The sequence below is a fragment of the Trichosurus vulpecula genome, chromosome 4, assembly GCF_011100635.1.
Source record: "Trichosurus vulpecula isolate mTriVul1 chromosome 4, mTriVul1.pri, whole genome shotgun sequence".
Lineage (NCBI taxonomy): Eukaryota > Metazoa > Chordata > Mammalia > Diprotodontia > Phalangeridae > Trichosurus > Trichosurus vulpecula.
Genome location: NC_050576.1, coordinates 60,682 through 66,681, shown reverse-complemented (window position 1 = coordinate 66,681; position 6,000 = coordinate 60,682). Strand labels below are relative to the sequence as shown.

At 46.2% G+C, this 6,000-nt stretch overlaps 1 protein-coding gene across 1 annotated transcript in view; it reads left to right on the top strand.

Moving 5' to 3' along the window:
• Positions 1-4,284: 4,284 nt before the first annotated feature.
• PTGFR (prostaglandin F receptor) overlaps positions 4,285-6,000 on the top strand; it is a 48,344-nt gene continuing 46,628 nt past the window's right edge. Inside the window, exon 1 of the mRNA XM_036756362.1 lies at positions 4,285-4,664. The gene's annotated coding sequence lies outside the window, so the exon portion shown is untranslated. The remainder of the gene's footprint in view (positions 4,665-6,000) is intronic.

Here is a 6,000-nt window from a genome sequence, read left to right as displayed (position 1 = left end):
GAGGAGAAGGAGGAGGAGGAGGAGGAGGAGGAGGAGGAGAGGATTTGATTGGTTGATGGTGTCTGTATGTTGGACATGCAGTAGAGCTTTTGTTTATTCTGAATTTCTACAAATTGTATTGAATGGTACAAAAATCTTTTTGGTCTCACTAAATATTTTTAATGATAATATTTTAGGAAGAAAAATGTAATTAAATTATGCTTCATTGCTTTTCTTTTTTGAAAAGACTCATTTTTAAAAAAAATGAGAATTAATGAACACTCTGACTTCAACAAGGCACCTGTTTTCCCATGATTTCTCTCCAACAATCATCATTTTCTTTTTGGTCATCTTTACTAACCTGACTGGTATAAGGTGGAACCTCAGGGTTGCTTCAGCGTTCATTTATTTAATTATTAATGATGGAGCATTTTCTCCCCTTGAGCTGTGGGTCACCTGATTTTTTTTTTCTTTTGAGAAATGACTGCATATATCCTTTGACTATTTATCTACTGGTGGAAGCAACACTTAGGCAATTGTTCACATTTTTCAGGTGAAAAATCAATTTCCTCTCATTTATCTCCATTGAATGTTAGAAATATACTATGCATACACACACACACACACACACACACACACACACACACACTTACTTTTTATCCACTGTATATACTTATTTGTATACATGTTGTTTTCCCCACATTAACTCCTTAAGGGCAGGAGATATTTTGGGGACTAACCCTAATCCTAAATTTTTCTTTGTTTCCCTAGAGCTTAACACAGCGCCTGGTAAACACTTCACTAATGCTTATGGACTGATCAGTACAGTAGAGGTTGCAATAAGTTAAAGGGGCGTCATTTATCTGGAAGGTTCTTGAGGTTCTTTTTTTAGGAACATAAAATCACAGATACAGAATTGAAAGAGCTCTCATGGGCCAGCTAGTATAGTTCCCCCACTTTGCAGATGAGAAAACAGAGGAGCTCAATCATCTTGCTCGCAGGAAGCAAAGGGCCAAGCTGGGATTTGAACCCAGGCATACACAACATCACCCGCCCAACCTCAGTCAGTCTCTCTGGGTAAGGGCAAGGTCACTGAGGTTCTTTCTTCATCTCTGACCAATAGTAAAATTGGGACAGCTGATTATATATTTTTATTTGTAGTCTCCAAATCTAGAACAGTGATTGGCTGATGTGAGTGGTGTTTAAGCAATGCTTGCCAATTGATTGCTGTATTACAACTGTTGCTTGTATACATTGGTAGAGGGATCCCCTCTCAATGAAAGAAAAAAGTTCCCCTCATGGATAAAATCCCAAGTCTGGACAGAAAAAAATGATAGTTACCAAACAGAATTCTCACTTAACCAGAACATTCCATTCCTTGACTCTGCCTGGGTCACACAGAATTTCCTTTATATATTATGCTTGTTTAAAATTTCACCTCAGTCCCTCCTTCAGAGCTGAGCAGGCTAGTCATCCTTTCAAAAGTTAATGAATAATTGAATTTCTCACATTGGCATTTTATGACTCATTATAATTTCTAGGAATTTATAGGCCCCTTTTCATATTTGAATTGAGATGGGATTTATTTCCATATGGCATTCCTTCCTCATGTTGGGATCGAGTGATGACAATATTTCACTGAAATTAGGAGGGTGAGGGTCTGTACTTTGTCCCTCTCTTTGTGTAGTTGCTTACTGAAGAGTTTCAGGAATGGGACAGGAATTAGATGATTCTACAGGAACAAGATATAAGTAGCTGTTCGCTTGGCAAAATTTTACCATTGGCATCAGTAGCAACCAGGCCAATATCAAAATAGATCAAAGGTAGAATGGAAGCTTCTTGAGGGTAGGGATTTTGTGTGTGTGTGTGTGTGTGTTGTCTGTGCATGACACAGTAGCAGACTTTTAATAAATATTAATTGAATGATAGCACTGGGAACAACAGTCTTAATCAGTTCTCGCTGGATTGGATTAGGTCACTCCAGCCACGATTTACTGTTTTTAGTTCCCTGGTGAAAAGGGCACTTGGAAGTGCTTTGGGAAAACTGACTTGGTCCAAACTGAAAACAAAACATTGAGATTCTTTTTCACTTCTTCCTGAAGCAAATCATCAAGAATCCCAAACAAGTGATCTGAGCATTCCCCTCCCTCCTTTTTTTTCATGGCTATCTTTTGTTTTGCACAAGTTGTATTTCCCAACAAACACCCAAACAGCTCCCCTACATAAAACACATTCCCCTAAACAGTTCTGCGAAACTGCTGGACAGTGGGAGTGTAGCCAAGAACATGCCCAACTTTTCACTTTTGAAGTTGACCGGTGGTTCACAGAAAGGAAGGCGTATGGCCTTTGGACCGAGTCTGAGCTTTAAAGAACAAATCCTTTCATTAAGGGGATTTGTTCTGTGAAGTCTGGATTCAGTCAAAAGGCCACACTTGAGGACCTAGAGGGCCACATGTGGCCTCAAGACCAAAGGTTCCCCACCCCTGGTGTAGGCTGTAATTTTGGTGGTGAGGGACCAACCTTGTCCATTATATTTGACCTCAATTCTGTTGTCTCTACCTGGGGTCTTTATCTCCTCTGTGTGGGACATTTCCATTTCCACATGTGCATATTGCCTCCCCTGGTAGATTGTGAGTTCCTTGAGCTTACAATTGATCCTTTGTGTTCCTGGCGCACAGTAGGAGTGCTAAGAAATGCTTCTTGATCAATTCATTCATTCCATTGTTGCAGTCATGTCTAGCTATTGTTTAAACTTCTGTTTTTCTTCTCTTCCTCTTTATAAAGATCTGCCCAGATTTCTTCAAATTCTTCATGTTTCTCACTCCTTAAGTGAGAAATAACATTTCACTACATTTGTAGACCACAGTGCATTCATACATTCTCCCAACCCAAAGTTGTGAACAGGTAAATGTCACAGGTGGGATTTGAAGGACTTGCATTCAAATTCTGCCACTCCTCCATACCATTCAAATCTCACCTGTGATTCTTACTACCTGAGTGTGACTTTTAGCGAGTTACTTTACAGCCACAGTCCTCAGTTTCCTCATCTGTACAATGAATGGTTGGATTAGATAACCCCTGAGTCTCTTCAACTTCTTAAGTTATGGTTCTATGATCTTTGTGGACAAAATATTTTTCCAGCTTTTTATCACGAATAACACTCAACGTATATATATATATATATATATATATATATATATATATATATATATATATATACTGCATAGATAGTTCTTTATTCGCTCTCAAACATCTTGGGGTGTGGGATGGAGGTGGCATCTATGACCCAATAGAGGCATCTCAGGACCAAAGACTATGAACAATTTAGTAACTTTTCTTACATAGTTACAAATGATTTTCCTGAACTGCGAACCTATTTGCAGGCATTCAAACCAATACATCAACATGCATTCAACAAATTCAATTCCAGAGCCTACCAGGTACAAGGCACTATGCTAGCTCTGCCGATACAAAAATTAAAAAAAAAATAAGAATATCGTCGGGACTCTGAAAGACGAGTACATGGAACAGTAACTCTCCTCTTTCTGAGTTACCTGACTTTCACACACACAGTCGCCAAAGAGCTTAATACGGGGTTCCCCTGTACGGATTAGAAACGATGTTCATCCTCAATGTCGTTACTAAAAACTGGGATGCTCCTCACTCCCCGTCCCTGCTTCCGTCCCTACATTGGGTAGGAACCAATGAGCGATGCATTTCCCTTTTACGGAGCGCCTTTGCTGAGGTATAGTGAAAGCCCTTACTTTGCCAAACGTTTGCTTGAATCTTTATGCTCTAGCGGCAGAAGCCAAGACCAGTTTGCACTGTTGCCAGGTCCCGCGAGGTACATTAAACCCTGTCTCCATTCTCTTCAGAAGGGACAGTGGCAACATTCTTGAGCTTGGGGGCAGTGAATGGCCCAGAGACTTCCACTCTGAAAATTCACGCCCTATTCCGAGAGAAGGAGCGAGCATTGGGACAGTCCCAGAGTTGCCTCTCCTACTCCAACTGAGCTCCAGCGAGGATGGCAGCCGCAGCCTAGGGTTTTCTCTCTGCTGCTCCCCAAACTCCGACTCTGCAGCCTTCCTGCGCTTTCCGTAACGCCTGGAGACGCCTGGGTAGTTTCCATCGTAACCGCCTGGCCCCAGTTCTGCTGGGCAGCCGCTGCGGGTGGGTCTGTAGCCGCGTCCTCTAGTCCTCATCTTGTCCCACTGTCAAGGAAAAGAGGGCGGAGAGGAGCAGCAGGGGACTTGGCGGGCGGGTGGCCGAACCGCCTATATCCCGGCGCAAGAGGAGAGAGAGAGAGAGAGAGAGAGAGAGAGAGAGAGAGAGAGAGAGAGAGGGAGAGAGGGAGAGAGAGACGAAGAGGAGGAGGAGGGGAAGGAGGAAAAAGAGGGAAAGAAGAAGCAGTGATCTGAGAGCGAGCCCAGCAGATCTTTCTCGCTTGCAGAGCTGGGGGCTGGCTGGCTCCGAGAAGTGGAGAGAGGAGGCGAGGCCCGAAGGACTAGCGGAGAGCGCGGCTCCTGCTTCAGTGTGATCGGAGAAGAGGGACCCACGGCTCCCGAGAAGCCAGCCAGAGACAAGAGCTTGGACCCTGGACCCTAGACCCCGGAGCCCCGGAGCCGCGATGTGGCCCGGACTGGCGCGATGTGCCTGCGTCCCCGCGGGCTGCGGGGCGCACACAGGTAACTACTCTTCTGGGGGCCAGGGAACTCCCGGGGAACTGCGCTGGGACTTGCACCCTCCAACTCTTCCTCCTCCCGGTCCCCCCACCCCCACCCCCAGCTTCCCCCATAATAGAGGATGGCCCCGCTGGAGTCACTGCTGACAAAGCCCTTACTCCTGGAGAAGCGCGGTGCGTCCGGCCAACAGGTTTGAGTCAAATTCCAGACGGAAGGAGATGGAAAAGGAGAAGGAAGGGGCTGGTGTGGCTTCTGGTCTGGCTCCCTCGAGGGAGAAAACAAAGAGCCTGCTCTGCATTCCCCATCCCCACCCCAGTACCCCAGCTTGTCTGGATCTTCCAGTCAGGTCCACCTTGCGCTGCTGCACTCGCTGTCCAGCCCTGGAGCACCCCCCCTCCCCTCCACTCCCGTGGCTGGTTAGGAATCCATCCAGACCCACTCCTGCCGTGCTTGAGCAACCCCAGGCAGCTGGGAAACAGGCGGACGGGAGATGTTGCAAGAAGAGGTCTGGGGGTAAGGGTGGTAAGTAATGGGGACAGTGAACCAAGTGTGAGTAAGAGCCCAGCTGAGCGTAGAGGGAGGCCTTGGGTGGTCAGGGCTGCGTGGTCCGCACTCCGGGAGGGTTGCCTCCGGAATTCCCTAGTCAGACTCTCCTCGAAAGGCCAAGCGAATTCATTCCTTGCGGGCTCGGTGGCCCCGGTGGCGGGACGTTGCGGGATATAATCCAGTCCTTTCTTCACCATTTTAAGGGGGTGGAATGGGTCGGAGGGCTCTCTGCGGTCACAGATTCAGAGAATCCCTGAATCTTAGAACTCAGCCGGGATCTGGTGCATCCGGTCTCCCAAAAGGAGCCAAAGGCGCAGCGTCTCCGGCAGTTGCCGTACAATAGCCATTATTAACCTTTTCTTCCCTTCCCTTCCCTTCCGTTCCCCCTCAGCTTTCTGCGTTGTTGGCGGGGCAAAGAGTAGCCCCTCAAATGGGATGCATATGTGTGTGCGACTGGTGTGATCTGCCTTAGATTTTAGACAGGTTTTCAAGTAACTCCTAAAAGCGTTGAGAAGCAGGGCTAAGCCGGTGGTGACGCTGGGCCGGTTTCTTTGTGACGATTGAGGAGGCCACGAAGTCTCTGGGCTGTGCAGACTCTAGAAAAGCTGCTTGGCACTTGGTCACTTCACATTGCACAAATGCAAAACGAAAACTCAGCAACGTAAAACGAATGGCCACCTATATTTAAGAGGAAACCAGCAAATTCCTTGAACAGTTTCTTCTTTTCTGTTCCACTTAGAAGGAGAGGTTGGTGCAGGGAAATGAGTCTAAGAGGTGGTCTCGGGGAATTTAG